The following is a 19264-nucleotide window of genomic DNA, read 5'->3' on the forward strand; positions in this document are numbered from 1 at the left end:
TGAAAGTGTAGAAAGGTTTGATGGGACAGAAAGAACATTCAGATTGGCTGTGCTTTCTTGTGCCTTCAACCACTCTATGGGCTGGGCCCTCTGCCAGGTCTTAGAAATGTAGCAGTCAATAAGACAGACACAGTGTGTCAGGACACCAGGGTTCCGATTTGACTCTTGCCAAATGAATCTTGTGACCCTGAGAAGACACTTCACTTTTCTTGCTCTCAGTGTCCACATCTGTCAGATGATACTGAGTCTGGAGGGTGGCCAACATTCTTTAACTTTTTCCTAGCTCTGCCTGGGACCTCTATGACTAGGGGAACAAACTCTTATCTTGGAAATGGAGGTGTTGGTGCCGGCTACTTTCCCATGAAGAGCTGGGGAGAGGCTTCTGTGGTCCAGTCCCCTCTAGACAGTGAGCATCCAGATTCCTGAGGATCAAGGGGGCGGGGTGATGATCTCCATTGTCCTGGGCCAGGAAATGCCAAACAGGAGTCTCACTTCAGCTCCTTTTCTGGGCTGCCCTGGGAAAGAGCCCACCTCGTGCTGCTCTACCCAGCGGGCGCTCTGTGCTGACTCTCACACTGGCTGTCAGCACATTGACTGCATTCCTCTGCGTTCTCCCTGCTTCAGGGTTGGCAGCCAATTAAAAGAGCAGTTCTGACAGTGGATGAAAAGGGGAGGAAGAGCTGTGTTTGGTGCCAGCTGCGGGCAGGAGGTGCTCCTGGTGCTGGAGGAGTCCAGGCCGGATGCAGAAGCTGCTCCTCACTCCTGTTGGGGAGGACAGCCCCGCCCAGGCCACCAAGCTCATCCCTGTCCCCACAACAGACAGCTGGCCCCAGCCCATGGGAGATCCTGCCATTGTGGTCTGTGCAGAATTTCCTTGTACCTTTGGGGAGTGTTTTTGATCCCTCTGCACATCACCAGGAAGAAACTACGTCTTGCAAATTCAGGGTTCCTAACTTTTTTTGTGCCCTTTGGCTGTCTGGTAAAGCCTGTGGAGCCCCTCTCAGAAGAATATTTTTAAATGCAAAAATTTAAATACATACATAGAGTTATAAGGACATAAAGGACACCAATCATATTAAAATTCAATTAACAATATTTTAGTGATAAAGTGATAAAATCACAGGTACTGTAATACTGCAGTGTTTGCTGCCTGTAGTGTTATTTACTGCTGCATAACACTACTTAGCAACTTAAAAATAACAAACATTATCACACTCAGTTTCTAAGGGTTGGGAGTCTAGGAGGGGCTTAGCTGGGTGTTTCTCCTCTGAATCTCCCATGCGGTTGAAGTCAAGTTGCTGGCCAGGACTCCAGCCATCTGAAGGCAGGAAGATTGACTTCCAACTTCCAAGCTCACTCCTGTGGCTATTGGCTGGTCTCACTTTCTCGCTGGCTCTTGGCTGGATGCCTTAGTTTCTTGTCACATGTCAAGACATGGCAGCTGGCTTCCCTCAGAGTGAGTGATGCAGGAAAAGAACAAGAGTCCCAGACAGAAGCTGCAGCCTTTCATAACCTCATCTCGGAAGTAACAGCCACCACTCCTCATGTGCCCTATGTCACATAGGACCAGTGTGGGACTACATGGGAGGCACTGCATGGGGGTGTGAACATCAGGAGGGGGCATCCCTGGAGCCACCTGGGAAGCCAACTATCACATCTACATTTATAACGGAGGGACAGGCTAAATTTTAGTTTACAGCTTAGTAAAAATAGAGACATAATTTTTTTTCTCATCCAGTTTCCTAGACCCTGAAATCTAGTCATAGACCCCAGGTTAACAATCCCTGATAGATCGAAAGCATCTTTGTTTCTGGGCAATTTCTAGTCCTTTTTTTTTTTTCATGACTTTTTTTTTAGCTTTATTGAGGTATAGTAAAAAAAAATAAAAACTGTACAATTTGGTGTTTTGATATACACATATAATATGAAGTGACAGCCACAACCAAGCTAATTAACCTATCTTCACCTCACATAGTTTAACTACAGTCACATTGCTGTATGTTAGATGTCCAGAAGTTATTCGTCTTGCAGAACTGAAACTTTATACCCTTTGATCAATGTCTCCACGTTTCCTCCTCCCACAAGCCCCTAGTAACCACCATTTTACCCTCTACTTCTGTGAGTTTGACCATATTAGAGTTTTCATGTAAGTGAGATCCTAAAATATTTGTCTTTCTGTGTTTGGTTCATTTTACTTAGTATCATATCCTTCAGATTCATCCATGTTGTTGCAAATGGCAGGATCTCCTTTTTTTAGGCTGAACGATATTCTATTTTATATATGTGTACATATATACCACATTTAAAAAATTCATTTATCTATTGTGGACATTTAGGTTTTTTCTATTGAGGAAGGAGACCCAAGCATCTAAGATCACCTCCCTCTTGACCTCCACACTGCATGTCAATAGAAGGAAAGGCTGGCCGACTGGCACCTCCTAAATTGCCTTCCTATAGATAGCAGGCATGGTATAGGGGAATCTCTCCGGAAGGCATTGTTTTTACTTAAACAAGATCAAACCCCCACCCCACTCCTCCTCCATCGACCAAGACCATTTCACGTGTAATTTCTAAAGCTTTAAACCCAAAGACCCTTTCAAGTGTAATATCTAGAGTTGTAAACCTATATAAAGGCAGAGCTTCTCTTTGTTAGAGGAGCTTGGCTGTTAGACAAACATGTCCCCTTGCTCCTGGTGGAAATAAATCACCTCTTTCTTCCTTGTTTGGTGTCTGAGCTATATCTTGGCTACTGTGAATAATGCTTCATTGCCTATTGGAGCATTCATATCTGTTCATGATACCTTTTTCATTTCCTTCACATATACCCAGAAATGAAATTGCTAAATCATATGGTAGTTTTATTTTTAACTTTTTGGGGAACCTCCATACTGTTTTCCATAATGGCTATACCAATTTACATTTCCACCAACAGTGTACAAGGGCTTCCTTTTCTCCACATCTTTACCAACACATGCTATCTTTTGACTTTTTGAATAGCCATTCTAACAGGTGACAAGTGATACTAGATTGTGATTTTAATTTGCATTTTCCTGATTATTAGTAATGTTGGACATCTTTTTATACACCTGTTGGCCTTTTTTTAATATCTTCTCTGATAAATATCTATGTCCTTTACCCATTTTTTGATTAGGTTATTTGATTTTTGCTATTAAGTTATTACGAATTCCTTATATATTTTGGATATTAAGCCCTCATCAGATACATGGTTTGCAAATTTTTTCCCCCATTTCATAGGTTACTTTTCACTTTGTTGATTGTTTTCTTTGCTGTACAGAAGCTTTTTAGGTTGATAGAATCACATTTTTCTATTTTTGCTTTTGTTGCCTGTGCTTTTTGGGGCTATATCCAAGAAAAATCATTGCCCAAACAAAGGTCAAAAGCTTTTTCTCTGTGTTTTATTCTAGTAGTCTGTCTGATTTTAGGGCTTACATTTAAGTCTTTATTTTGAGTTGATTTTTGTATATGGTGTGAGATAAGGGTTCAATTTTATTCTTCTGCATGTGGATATCCAGTTTTCCCAACATCATTTGTTGAAGAGACAATCTTTTCCCCATTGTGTTTTCTTGGCAACTTTGTGAAAGACCAGTTAATGAGTGTATTTATTTCTGGGCTCTCTATTTTGTTCTATTGGCTTATATGTCTGTTTTACACCAGTGTCATACTGTTTTGATTATTAGAGCTTTATAATATATTTTGAAATCTGGATGTGTAGGGCTTCCAGCTTTGCTCTTTGTGCTTAAGATTGCTTTGACTATTCAGAGGTTTTTGTGGTTTCATATAAATTTTAGATTTTTTTTCTATTTCTATAAAGAATGCTTTTGGAATTTTAATAGTAATTTCATTGAATCTGTAGATCACTTTGCTTAGTATGGATATTTTAACAATATTCTTTCAATCCATGAAAACAAGATTTCTTTCTATTTATCTGTATCTTCTTTAATTTCTTCATCAATTATTATAATTTTCAGTGTATAAGCTGGCCCTGGGGAGTGGAGTTACTCAGGTAAAATGCTTACTATACTTTTCTATTTGGCTGTCCTCAGTGTTTGTTGTGCTCCACTGGGTTGCTGCAGCTTCTTATCCTCACTCTGGAGCTCTCCCAGTGCTCTTTTAGTCCATGGATAATTGCCAAATTGTTGTTTATGTGGGGGGATGAGGGCCAGAACCTCCTAGTCCACCATCTTGCTGATGTCACTCCCTAGACAATTTCTGCAACAAAAGAGAAATGCTGTGGGATAATAAATATTACAGACCATCCTCTTCTTATCAAAGCTGCAGGGTCAGTATAGAGGCCTGACAAACTTCCCTTTGATTAGTTGAGCTCAGAGCTGCTGACATTCTTAGCCTTGCACAGAGCATAACATATGGAAGATGGTGTATTTTCATGGAATAAAGAGATCTTATTGATTAGTGCATTTTGGATCAAAATATGTTGAAGTCAGGTAAGTTGTTGTAGACCATCAGTAGATTATTTTTTCCAAAGAGACTACACGTGTCTTGCTCCTGCCTGGAGACCTCTGCTTGTTCTGTTCCCTGAGCCTGGAATGCTCTTCTTCCAGATATTGCTCTTTCCCTCCCTTCCTGCATTTCTTTACTCAACTATCACTTTCTCAGTGAGGTCTCCAATCTGCCTATTCTATGGTAGGATTTTCTCAGATAGCCCCAAAAGATCCCCATCCCCTGGTCTTTATGTTTTTCTATAGTCTTGTCCTTGAGTATGGGTGGGTCCTAGTGACCAACTCTAAGAAAAAGAAAATAGCAAGAGGGAGGTCATGTGACTTCCAAGATTAGGTAACAAAGAGCCTGACTTCTTTCCTGCTTGCCCTCCCTTCCTCTCTCACCTGCTCCCTTTGGTGAAGCCAGCTGCCATGTTGTGATCTGCCCTGGAGAAGCTGATGTGGCCAGGATAGGAGGGAGGGCTCTGCAACGAGCTGATAAGGAGCTGAAACCCTGGGTCCAACAAACTGCCAGAAACTGAATCCTTGCCAGCAACCATGTGAGTGATCTTGGAGGTGGGTCCTCCCCTATTCAAACTCAGAGATGACTGCAGGCCTTGCCAGCACCTTGATTACAGCCTTTTGAGACCTGAGACCCTGGCCCAGCCTGTGACCTCCTCAGCCAGAGGACCCTGGGCACAGTTAAGCTGTGCCTGGATTTCTGAGTCACAGAAACCATAATCATAAATGTTTCTTGTTTTAAGGCACTCATATTTGGGGTAGTTTATTATTCAGCAACAGGTAACTAATACACTATCAAAAATTATAACATCTCACTCTCACCTGGTACGTCCTATCCTTCACTCCCACTACACTCCATTGTTCCTCCTTACCACTTTTCACTATATAACACATATTTTTTACTTACATATGTTGTAATCTGTTTTCCCCAGTAGAATGTGAGTTCTATGAGGGCAGGCATTTTTGCCTAGAACTATACCTAGAACAGTGCTTGGTATATACTCAGTGCTCAACAAATACTTGCTAAATAAATGAAGGGTGTGAAAAGGGGAATGGGAGGAGCATGCCTAGAGTTCTGGTGGCATTTGAGAAAGCAACCCCCAATGTGCTACCTAGACACATTCGACTTGCCCTTCCCACCACTGAGATCATTCTCCATATCCCTGCCCTACGTCCTGTACTCCCCTTGACCTGGTCAATCAGGGACCCTGTCCCAGTCCCCATACCTCAGCGGGGACCTCATCTTGGAGTGCCTTCCTCATAGTTGCCTAAATCTTCTTCCAGCACCTGAGGCCAGCCTAGATGAATAGTGCCTCTGGTGGAGTGCTCCAAACCCAGACTGCATCCCATATACGCCCATTCCTCATTGCTCTTGTTCAAGTGTTCTCCAGCCACCACCCCCTCAGAACCCTGACCACCCCCAGGGAGAATCATTACAGCGAGGCACTGTTAGTGACAAGAATGTGCCGGCCAGGAGACTAACAATAATAATGAAGTTTATAGATGGAAGGAGAACTAATACAATAAATTTTAGTTGAATCCTGGTTTGAAATAAATCACATCCAGAATGCCCTCCCTTACATTTTTCCCAGATATAAAACATCAGATTGATGAAAAGTCCTCATCAAATTGATAAGTCAGGAAAGATACAAAGGACATAGCCCTCTGCCCCCAGTTTGCTGGGGGTCAGGAATTTTTGTCAATTTCAAACAGATCCACAGTTGGTCGGTTTTCCTGGAGCCTATATACTTGTCATCACGAATGGGCCCTTATATGATTTAAGCCACTCAACAACAACAAAAGGAGGATGTTTCTTCCTTTTTCATTATCTAAGCCTTTAAAAATAATCAAGATAAGCCTTCAGCAGGAATGCAGTTTACATGTATGAGGCCTTTGCCACGGGGTGACTTTTGCCCTGTTTTGTTCTTGGCTCCTAGTCATCTCAGCCCTAATGCAGCACAGAATCTGGTTCTAAACAGCCTGGGTTGAAAATGCAAGTCTAACACTTAGGTGTATGACCTTGAGCATGGCGCTTCTCAGTTTTATTATTTGTAAAATGATGTATTAATCTATTTTCACACTGCCAAGAAAGACATACCTAAGACTGGGCAATTTAGAAAAGAAAGAAGTTTAATTGGACTCACAGTTCCACATAGCTGGGGAGGCCTCATAATCATGGCAGAAGGCAAGAAGGAGCAAACCACATGTTTTGTGGATGGCAGCAGGCAAAGGGAGAGATTGTGCAGAGAAACTCCTGTTTTAAAACCATCAGATCTCATGACATTCATTCACTATCATGAGAAGAGCACAGGAAAAACCTGCCCCCATAATTCAATCACCTCCCACTGGTTCCTCGCATGGCGTGTGAGAATTGCGGGAGTTACAATTCAAGATGAGATTTGGGTGGGGACATAGGCAAACCATCATTCTGCCCTAGCCCCTCCCAAATCTCATGTCCTCACATTTCAAAACCAATCATGCCTTCCTAATGGTCCCCCAAAGTAATAACTCATTTCAGCATTAACTCAATAGTCCACAGTCCAATGTCTCATCTGAGACAAGGCAAGTCCTTTCCTCCTATGAGCCAGTAAAATCAAAAGTAAGTTAGTTACTTCCTAGGTACAATGGGGGTACAGGCATTGGGCAATTATAGCCTTTCCAAATGGGAGAAATTGGCCAAAACAAAGGGGCTGCAGGCCCCATGCAAGTCTAAAATCCAGTGGAGCAGTCAAATATTACAGCTCCAAGATGATCTCCTTTGACTCCATGTCTCACATCCAGGTCATGGTCATGCAAGAGGTAGGTTCCTATGGTCTTGGGCAGCATCCTGCCTGTGGCTTTGCAGGGTACAACTTCCCTACTGGCTGCTTTCATAGGCTGGCATTAAGTGTCTGTGGCTTTTCCAGGCGTATGGTTTAAGCTGTCAGTGGATCTACCATTCTGGGGTCTGAAGGACAGTGGCCCTCTTCTCACAGCTCCACTAGGCAGTGCCCCACTGAGGACTCTGTGTTGGGGCTCTGACCTTCCACATATTTCCCTTCCACGCTGCACTAGCAGAGGTTCTCCATGAGAGCCCCACCCCGTAGCAAACTTCTGCCTGAACATCCAGGATTAGGCGGAGGTTCCCAAACCCCAATTCTTGACTTTTGTGCACTGACAGGCTCAACACTACATGGAAGATACCAAGGCTTGAGGCTTGTGCTCTCTGAAGCCAAAGCCTGAGCTCTGTGTTGACCCCTTTCAGCCATAGCTGCAGCTGCTGAGATGCAGGGCACCAAGTCCCAGGCTGCACACAGCATGAGGACCCTGGGAAAAGCTCTGACGCCACCTTTTCCTCCTAGGCCTCCAGGTGTGTGATGGGCTGGGCTGCTGTGAAGACTTTTGACATGCCCTGGATACATTTTCCCCATTGTCTTGCAGCTTAACATTCAACTCCTTGTTACTTATAAAAATTTTTGCAGCCAGCTTGAGTTTCTCCTCAGAAAATGGGATTTTCTTTTCTATCACATTGTCAGGCTGCAAATTTTCCAAACTTTTACGCTCTGCTTTCCTTATAAAACTGAATGTCTTTAACAGCACTCAAGTCACTTCTTGCATTGCTTTACTGCTTAGAAATTTCTTCTGCCAGATACCTTAAATTGTCTTTCTCAACTTCAAGTCCCACAGATCTCTAGGGCAGGGACCACAATGCTGCCAGTCTCTTTGCTAAAACATAACAAGATTCACCTTTGCTCTAGTCTCCAGTAAGCACCTCATTTCCACCTGAGACCAGCTTAGCCTGTATGTTATTGTCCATATCACTATTGGCATTTTGGTTAAAGCCATTCAACAAGTCTCCAGGAAGTTTCAAACTTTCCCACATTTTCCTGTCTTCTTCTGAGCTCTCCAAACTGTTCCAACCCTCTACCTGTTACCCAGTTCCAAAGTCACTTCGACATTTTCGCGTATCTTTTCAGTAGTGCCCCACTCTACTGGTACCAAGTTACTGTATTAGCTCAGGCTGCTGACAAAGACATACTCATGACTGGGAAATTTACAAAAGAAGGAGGTTTATTGACCTTATTGTTCCATGTGGCTGAGGAGGCCTCACAATCATGGTGGAAGGCAAGGAAGAGCAAGTCACATCTACACGGATGGCAGCAGGCAAAGAGATGGGGCTTGTGTAGGAAAACTCCCATTTTTAAAACCATCAGATCTCATGAGACTCATTCACTATCATAAGAACAGCACAGTAAAGACCTGCCCCCATAATTCAGTCACCTCCTACTGGATTTCTTCCACAACATGTGGAAATTCTGGGAGCTACAATTTAAGATGAGATTTGGGTGGGGACACAGCCAAACCATATCAAATGGACACAATCATAGTGTGGTAGGAAGAATAATGGCCCTCAAAAGTACCCATGTCCTCATCTTCAGAGCTATGACTATGTTACCTTACCTGGAAAATCAACTTTGTGTGTTTAAGGTTATATGCAGACCTTAAGGTGAGCGATTAACTTAGATCATCTAGGTGAGCTAGATACAATCACAGGAGTTCTTAAAAGCAAAGAACATTTCCGAGGGGTGGTCAAAGAGAAAGATGCTTTGATAGACGAAAGACTTGCTGGATAATTGTAGAAAAGGACATAAATATTCCTGAAAATTTACTTCATTTGATTAAAAAGATATGTGAATTTTCTGGTGAAAAGATATCAGCAGAAAGTACTGAAGAAACCCTTCACTAACCTCCAGTTTTATATTAGCCACATTTTTTAAAAGTATTAAATATATTTTAATAATATACTTTATTTAATCTAATGTGTCTAAAAATTATTCTAATACATGATATATATAAATTATTAGAGATATTTTATATTGTTTTGTCTTTGAAATTATTGAGTACTTTACACTGACAGCTCATTTCAATTTGAACTAGTCACATTTCAAGTCACATTTCACAGTCCTGTCTCCAACCCAGTCCTGTGTCTGCTCAATAGCCACAAGTGGCTGGTGGTTACTGTGTTAAACAGTGAAGTTACAGAACATAATCTAGACCGAGGGATACCAGGGATAGTTGAAAGCAAAAGAACGACACTGTAAATGGGGGCTAAGTAAAATCTTAGATCCTAAACGTTGACACCTGTTTTCCTATTGCACTATCCCTCACAGCCTTCTTTCCTCTTTTGGCTTTCAAAACCCAAGTGGCCAAGTTAATAGCTTTAAGGCAATTCTTAAGTATAAGTAGATAACCAAGGATTAGCAGACATTTGAGGAAAGTGTTAAATATGAAATATAAAAAGCAAATAAATGTTGGGAGTTAATTCCCTTTGGTCTTTCATATTTCTGCATACCTTTCAAGCAGTGGCACAGAATGCTTTTCTAGGCTATCCTTTCAAGGGTCTTTGTGCAGCAAACAGCCTTGAAAGTTAGAGACAGTATGTCTTACCACAGCAAAGGGCAGATTCGTTTGCTGTTCAGTATACTGTCTCACTTTGGAGCAAAAGTCAGATAGGCTCACTGTCCATCATAAAAGACTGGAGTCCCCCAAGCTTGGTGTTCCTTTCCTAGATTGACCTACTGCGCATGCAGGCATTACCCAGGCTTCTTTGCGTTGCCCTGTGGGAACTGATGCTCAGGAAACAGATACAAATGCTGATATTCTGGCTGTGGTATTGCTGTGAATAACATAGTCCTGTCTCTGACCCAGAAGTTCCATGCCTTCTTGAAGCATCCAAGCAACTGTAGTAGGCTAACTTGTTAGACTGCAAGTAGGCTAAAAGTCTTAGACTTTACATAATTCTTGGAAAAAAAAAAAAAAAAAAAAAAATATATATATATATATATGAAAAGACAAAAGCAGCTTGGAGAAAACAGAAAGTGTAAAGGGATAAAAATTTAAAAAAAAAATTAACTTGATCCTTAGATTTCTTTTTTAAAAAATTATTATATCCCCAAAAGGATAATGGGATACCATAGATATAGAATAATCATGGACTAAAGAAGAAATTTGGGGATTTAAAACTGTGATGGCAGGAATGTAAAATGCATTAGAAAAGTTAAAAAATAAAATTGAGGAAAACAGAAAAGAAAGAAGAGAAAATTAGAGGATGCATCCAGGAGATCTATTATCTAAATAACAGGAGTTCCAGAATGAGTACAGAAAAAATTGAGGGAAAGAAATTAACAAAGAGAATAACTTAAGTAAATTTGAAACAAGAGTTTTCAAGTTGAGAGTCCCACTAATGCAAAGCCCAATAAATAAAAGTAGATCTACACCAAGGCATGTCATTAAACTTCAGAGTACTGGGAATAAACAAAATCTTGTCAGTTTTCAAGGAGATGTAATAGTTCCTGTATAAGGCCCAACAATTAGAATTGCTTCGGACCTCCAAACATCCTCAGTGGAAGTTAAAGGACAATAGGGAATTTGCCTTTAAAAATGTGAGAGCTCCCATACCAGCCAAAGTGTCAATTTAATATGAGAGCAGCTTACAAATATTTTAAACACGCAAGGTCTCAAAAAGAGAGAAGTAAAAGGGACACATGGAATTATGATGAAGAGAGATTCTCAAGATGACAATTGTGTACTAGGGTAGAGAGCAACCAGTCTGGGACAGAAAATATCCAAACAATTCCATCTGGAAAAGATGTCTTCAAGAAGTTGAAATTGATAGAATATTTGATATATTTGAAAATATAAAGAGAATATTTAAACATTATGAGGGTATTTGGAGCTGAAGTTTGTGAAGAGCTCCATAAGCACTTTTTGGTGGTATCTATTTACATATCTGTTCTAATTAATGATAAGTGCATTGAAAACTAAGCAAATAATAAACTAAGACAACTAATCACTAACTTCTAGAAATACAAAAAATATACAAGACAGAAAAAGTAAGAGTCTATATATAAATATACATATAGGTATAACATGGTTCCGTGGTGAGCAGTGTTTACATAGTTCTAATTACGTGAACACTGATTATTGATACATTCTACATTATCATATAAATATATTGTATTGAAAGAAAGGGGATAAGAAGCAGACTTGTAGGAGGGGGTTGATGCTATGAAATAAAGTTAAAGCTTGATTATTTCAGTTTTAGCCATTATGGAGAATGAACTAGCAACATAAGCATGTTATTCAGAAATATGAAGGTAAGTATCAAAAGAGTGGAAATTGCTGTGTGTGGTTGCCTCTGGGAGCTGTAATGGTCTGGGCATGGGGGATTACTCTTGGTTTGGGTAAGTAATCTGTGGACTATATAACTAATATTATATGCAGCTATAACTTTGATAAAATAAATACTAACCTTAATAACACAAAAATAAAAAGAAGACACCATGTAATTTTACATTGTATTTTGTCCCCTTTCTGCCACCACGACAGGTGGGCAGGTGGCTTAAAATGAATTCCCTGCTGCTGGGAGCCATGTGGGTCCTATGGAAGCTTCTCCAACAGCCTCAGGGCAGCAGCAGCAGCACCCAGAGTAGCTCTTGTTCCTCTGAGAAGCCTCCTCAAAGAGGTACCATGGCCATGAATAAAGCATTCAGAACATTCACCTTCTAGCAGGGTCCCACGAAGAGAAATGAGGGGAAAACACAAGCAGGGCTTTGTGTGACTACAGGGAACAGTTCATTGGCAGGAATTGCCCTGAGATTGACTCCCCATCGCTTTGGGTCCCAAGGTCCTGAGTGAGAAAAGGTCACTTCATTTTTTTAAAAAACTCTTAAACATCAGTGTCTTTATAATTAGGAATGTAACAAAATTATACGGGTGTAATAATTGGTGCCATGAGATCTTGGTTTTCTTCCCCAGCGTGTGAGCTGGTTTTCACAGTTCCATCAGTCTGTGGGCTGGGGAAGTTCTACCAGACTCTCAGCAAATGAAATGCCGTGTCCTAGACCCAGATGCGGCTTCTGTTTCCTGTCAATTTTACAATTAGCAGAGGAAGGAAGATGGAGAAAAGCCATTATAAAGCAGGTTAGTTTTTGATCAACGTTGTGAAAATGCTCCTAATAACCAATACTGTAGAAGTTGAAGAACAAAAAGTCTCTTCTCTCTCTGCATTAATTACAGAAGATGTCATGGCTGGGGCAGACTTAGACGAAAATGCAAGTTTCCCACAGGCAAAAATGGTGGGAGATTTCAGCCAGTAAGAATAGCTTGAGTCAAGATACAGAAATTTGGAAAGACAAAATTCAGCTGGAATGCCAACTATGTGTCCTTACCAATATCAGCCTCCTATGGTGTTAAAAGACCAAGCTTCCCTTTCTGTAAATCTACCCAGAATTACATATTAATTTGTGCCAGGACCAAGATTCAAACCCTGGCCTGCCTATGCAAAATCTGTGTGTTCTCACCATACTGTACTGCCTCTTATGTAAACATAAAACAGTGCAAAGTTATTTGAAAAATAATTTTGGGCTCCCCCCAGGCCAGACAAAACTCAAGTGCAAGTAATTTATTTTGCAGTTGATTCCAGGAAACTTTGGTAAAGGAATGGGGAAATGAGACAGGGAAGGCAGGAGAACTGATAAAGGGGTCTTTATTAAGCAAGTTGTCCCTATAACTAGAGCTCAGTCCAGCTGCAAAATTCAGGGATTCAGTGCACGCACCCTGCTCCTCCTGGCTATATGTCCCCAAGTGGGTGAGGGAGCTGGGATAATTATGTATTCTAGCTACTGACTGAAGGATGCTGAGCAGGGTATTAATTCTCTAACACTTGAAGCAGCCTGCCATATGGGTGACAAAGTAAGCTCTGTGGCCCAGAGAAAACCCCCAGGCAAAAAAAAATGCAAGCACTGTAAGTTGGACAGACACACTGAAGTGGTGAGGGGAGATGGGTAGGGGATCAACGAAAACTCCATGAAAGCAGAGACTGTATCTGTTCTATTTACTACTGTACATCCACTGCCTGACACATACAAGATGCTTAATAAGTAGCTATGGAAAAAAGGAGGAGAGGGAAAGAGGGAAGAACAAAGGAGTAGCAGTGTCAGAGCAGCCACATTGCACGTCTCCAGGACACTAGAGAAGAGGCAGAAGAAAGATCATAAAGGTCCTGAAAGACTTTGTTTGATGTGCATGGAGAGCTTGTGAAAGTTTTGCAAGTTTGAAAGCTTGCAAGAACTTTGGAAAGCGGAGCAGAAATATGACATGATCACAGCAGAATTTTAGGAAAATGAATCTGCTACTCTTCTGTTCTGCAAATGTTTATCAATCTTTCAGAGTCAAGAAGTATTTCATTTTTAGCAAGGATGGGGCAAAAAGTAGAAGATTAACATTGCTGCAGAACATTTTTAAGTTATCTCGATTGTTCATAGAGGAGAAGGGCTGCTGAATATTGCCAACTTTCCATCTATTTCTTAGAGCTGGTTTGAAGGTGTGGAGAGTAGCCCTTGCCAAGAGACTGGAGACTGTGAGGACAGAGACTGGCAGGGCCCTCAGATGCCAAGATCAAAGAGGAGGCAATGTGGAGTAAGGCCCAGGTGATCTGAGAGTTGTCTCTGGCATAACAGGTGGTACATCTCAGAGTCACACTTTTCCCCGCATCGTAAAATTGGAAGAGGAGAAAACAGAGGACACTTTAGGAAATACTGGGAATAGAATGAGTGTACATGGTGGATGGAGTTGACATGGGGATATTTAATTTCATTATATCACCTCCCTAAGAGACAATTAACTCACAGCCCCTGGTGAACCGCAGGTCCCAAATCCCTTCTCCACAATTCAGAAATCCCAAAACTCTAAGCACTGGTTTACTTTCATAAATTTGCACAAACTCATTTGACATCAAAACCTGACCTTGCTATGAATTCATTCCTGGTCTTCCTTTTCTCATGTCACTTGGGTGAGTATTTGCTCATTTTCCTCTAGAAAATCTTGCTGCTCTGAATTCCAGAATGCATGTGGCCCTCAAGGATATCAGACAAGGGACTGTGAACCTGTAATCAAAAATGCAGTACTTGACTTTTTTGCCTGTAATTAGGCAAAAAATTTTTTTGGTGTTGAAAGGCAAGGCGTGGGGTATCTGTTTTGCTGATGTTGATTGTAACAGATGAGGCAGACTCCTGGCACTTACAGCAGTAGGGACATCTCTTGGCCAGGGAGGCTGCTTGATGGTTGCAGTGGTGACAATGATGGTATGGTTTGGGAGCTACCATTTTCCTGATCTTATGAAAGTCAGACAACTTCTTGGAGGCCTAATCTTGGGGTATAGTTTTGGGAGTGATTCTTGGAAGCACACCCTGAAATTTGTTCTCAAGCCTGCATTTCACACTCTAATAAATGATTCCTTGCTCGAACTAGCTAGTCTGTCTTCTGCAACTGAGACAGAAATGGTATCCCAGCCACACAACAATACCAATCCAACCATGCTGTAACTCCAATTAAAAAAAAACCTCAAACTGTTGTCAGCATAACTGCCAGACTTGGTATCCATAAAGTAAAATAACAAAATAAACATAAAAATCAGCTGGGTGGCATGTGTCTGTAGTCTCTTGTGCCTGTAGTCAGGAGCTGATTTGGGAGGATTGCTTGAGCCCAGCAGTTTGAGGCTGCAGAGTGCTGTGATGGTGCCTATGAATAGCCACCGTACTCCAGCCTGGGGAACACAGAGAGACTCTGTCTCAAAAAAAAAAAAAAAAAAAAAATAGCTGCTACCAAAACAAATATTTCCTGAGACTGCCCTGTGGAAGTTGATGCAGACAAATATCTTTCAGCTGTTGTTGAAACCATTATATCGCCTTCAAAAGTGATCCTGCTAAAAAGAGGAATATTCATTCAGATATAGGCTTTCTGTCACTGTGTTAGTCAATATAAATCTATTTGGTAATCATTGGAAAGGGTGGAAGTAATACAGAGAAAGATAATACAGAGTATTTATTTCCAAGGAGTTTCTTCTTCTCTCCTGGGCTTCCAGTAGATACCCAACCAAGCATTATGCCCACACTAAGTGCTCTAATGGGTATGCACAAAGTGCAATTATTTATCCATCTCCTCCACTCAGCATCTAGGCATTTCACAGCTTGCACAGCCTGAATCCACAGACTCACTCCTGCAGACAGATGCTTAATGTAAACACTTAATATCCACATGTCTGCAACAGTAATAACGTCATGAGAATCCAAAGGGCAAAAAGCCTTTAAAGAGTAGGTAGGTGGAGAGTAACAGGTTTACACCAGGAAAATGTGTTTAATGGGAGTCTGAGTACATGAAAATAACATCAAATCAACCCTATCTCTAAAAATAAGAGAAAAATGAAATAAGTAAGACCTATACTTGAAATATCAGTGTTTATTAGCAGAGTTTTTAGTGTGCAAACATACCCACCCTAATTTTGTCTTGAGAACTGGATTCTGAAAAAAATGTGATCAGCATGGAGGTGCCTTGGTGTTTTGGTACTATGATGGCATTGAAAGGGAGAAAAATGACGGGATTGACAAAGTCTTGACAAGGGAGGCCAACAGAAACCAAAAGCCTTAGTGATTGTAACTCAATTTGTTTTTTGAGCTCAGAAGAGAGTGACAATGTGCTAGATGGAGTTCATTTTTCATTCCAGATCTGTTCTCCACCTTCTCCACACTGACCTGCACTCTTCCTGTGCTGCTCATAAAGCTTCGAGCCACATAGGAGCACACAGGGTGAGCTGTGATGAATGATTTTCATTTACCCTTCCAGATCCTCTGTCCACCCTGCTTTACTGATGTACATTTACAGACCACAGTGGCAAGCTCCTTTGTTCCCTGGCTTCTGCTTAGAGATCCAATGAAACCCATGGGCAGAGATTGCAGGGAGAGGGAAAAGTGAGATTGGGGCATTGCTTGCCCTCCCTGCAGGGCTATGAGTCCCAGAGACCGTGTTTTACCGTCTAAGACCAAATGCCTGTCAAGAGGGCAACTCTTTTTCATAGCTTCCAGGTCCAAGGACTTTTCCTCTAAGGGTGGTAATAGCACTCCATGCTTAGCAATCACTATTCCTTGCTGGTTTCTTTTAACCCAGTATCTTTGTAAATTATCCCTTTTTGAAACTCTTCAGTTTCCCTCAGTTGACTGCATCCCTTGTTTCTCATGGAAACCCTGACTTGGGGATTATTGTTTAGGGAGAGCTTCCCCAGTATTTTCACAGAGCTAATGGGAAGTTAATTTGCCTACCCTTCATACACCTCAGTTAGATCAGCTTTTGTCTGGAAAGGAGCCTGGTAGGGTTTGACTCTGTATCCTGCTGGGATGATCATCTCTCCAGCAAGATGACTAAGGGTTGCGTCCAGTTAGTGCACTAGCAACTGAAATTAGGAAAGTTGGTGTGGACACTGCCAACCAGCAATCCAATCTGCCTGACAGCCAACCCTCTGATCGCTGGGAGCCTGGGACTTTCTGAATCAGACAACTTCCAGACTTCACATGTGCTGTCAAGCACAAGATATGAAAAAGATTTCATTTCTTTAGATTCTGCTTTTTCACTAAAGCCGCATCTTTATCTAATTAATTAGAGCAACGTTACTCAAAGCATAGTCTGGGAACCACTGCTGGTAATGCACACTGGTGGAGCTCGCACCAGAATAAGTCCACTACGTCCTACTGACAGACTTTGTTTTTACTTGGTAGCAAGACTTTTTGATGACTTGTTGATTTGCATTTTCATAAGCTCTTTTTCTCATCAGAGATGAGGAACAAATATTTCTCAACCTGGTATTTGGGTACTTGGAGTAGCACTGAATTAGAGGACTGTGAAATCAGGCCCGGGCAATAAACTAGGTCAGCATTTCCCATGTTGTGCTCCATGGAATCCTAATCCCGTGACAGCCTGTCTATTAAGAGGAGGAAATGCTTAGAGAGGCACAAAGCACGTGACCATGTTAATGGCTCTGTTAAGTCCTGCAGTTAAAGAATGAGCTTAGTTTTGTTTAGCACAGAATTTCCCGTATTTGTTTGAAATGATTATGTCATGTCATGGCTATTGCTACTTGTGAAATGAGTGTTTTGTGGAACTAACGCTGTTGGCAAGGAAATGCTTCAGGAAGTGCTCAGCCAGAGGATCTCTTGAGTCTCTTGGGAAGATATTTATCTTCTCAGGACCTCTATTTCCTTAACTATCAATTAATGTTTAACATCTGACTAGTGGTAAGCATTTTCATGAGCATGTCCTCAATGAGACTCACGGTTATCCTGTGAGAAATAGTGCAGGAATGGTACATCCCAGGCCACACAGGAGTAACTGGAGGGTCAGATTATGTGACTTGCTCAAAGTAACACAACTTGTAACAGGTGAAACTGGAATTTGATACTGAAGTCTTAAATTTTAAAATCTATATTTCCTACTGTACTGGCCTGAATCTTCGAGCTGGAAGGACTTTTAGAGGATAATGTGTTTAATCAGGAAAGTAATGCTCTAGCAAAGGAGAGATTCAGTGTGAATTCAGTGCTGGTCATTTAACTTTTAGCTGAAATTTAAACCTGTTTCTTTAAATCATTTTGACGTCTTCCACTTATGGTCAAAGAGAGCTTTCCAATGTTCTGTGCACTTACCATCTCAGGGAATGGGTCACATACTTCTTCTGAAGTAAGTAGAAAATCAAGGACTGCTTGCCACAGACATTGGACCTTTGGGTTTGTTCACAGAACAAGGCAAAGATATTGGGGAGAGAGTGAGGGCACTCTACCTTCATATTCTGTACTCCTGAGTCAAGAAAAAGGAGTGTGGGATTTAACAGCACGCGGCTAAAACAATCAAGCTACAGTCTATCTTCTTGTGGTCAACTAAAAGAAAAGAAATTGAGATTATTTTTGTATTTTTAAAAGGAACGACTATGGAGCCAGGCGTGGTGGATCATGCCTGTAATCCCATCACTTTGGGAGGCCGAGGCGGGCAGATCACCTGAGGTCAGGAGTTCAAGACCAGCCTGACCAACATGGAGAAATCCTGTCTCTATTAAAAATACAAAATTAGCCCAGTGTGGTGGCACATACTGTAATCCCAGCTACGCAGGAGGCTGAGTGAGGAAAATCACTTGAACCCAGGAGGCAGAGGTTGTAGTGAACCAAGATCTCACCATTGCACTCCATCCAGCCTGGGCAACAAGAGTGAAAGTCTGTCTCAAAAAAAAAAAAGGAAAGGCTACGAAATAATTTGATCATAATGTTCTCCATTCTGTGTGTGTTTCTAACTAGTTTTTAAGATTCTAATGATTCATTAATTCGTTTGTTCATTCATTCAGTAAGCGTTTCTTGAGTACTGACTCTGGGCCAGGCAATGTGCTAGAGGTTGAGGAAACAGAATGAATAAAATTAATTTGTCACTCAAGTCAAATATGAATCATCATTACCATCACAAACAAATATTGAGCACCTTCTGTAAAAGGGGCCAGTACTGGGCAATTCAGGGATCTCTAATAAGACATAGCAAGGTAGGGTCCTTGTCCTCTAAGAGTTCAGTCTCCTTGAGGAAATAGCCATGCCCATAAAAGGCTAAGCAGCATTGTGCAATGCTGAGTGCCAGCCTGGTAGCATGAAGAATAAGTGCAACTAGCATTCCAGGGATAAGAGGTCACTCTTGGTCCAGGCAGGTGGGAGCTGTCAGAGTGGCGTAATTGTGGTCAAAGCTAATAATAACTCTATTATAAACCACAGCATGGCAAGGAAGAAGGAATACATTTTCTGAGAGAATGAAATCTTTTTGGTTTAAATTGACGTCATGGAAATAAATCTGGCACTTAAGAGGGTTTGGGGTTTCATTTATGTCGTGAGGGTCCATTTGTGAGTGACTAGTTCCTGAAACACAGAACTCGTCTCTTTAGGCTGGAGTAA

The sequence above is a fragment of the Sapajus apella genome, unplaced genomic scaffold (genome assembly GCF_009761245.1).
Source record: "Sapajus apella isolate SASKATOON/1434 unplaced genomic scaffold, GSC_monkey_1.0 scaffold1, whole genome shotgun sequence".
NCBI lineage: Eukaryota > Metazoa > Chordata > Mammalia > Primates > Cebidae > Sapajus > Sapajus apella.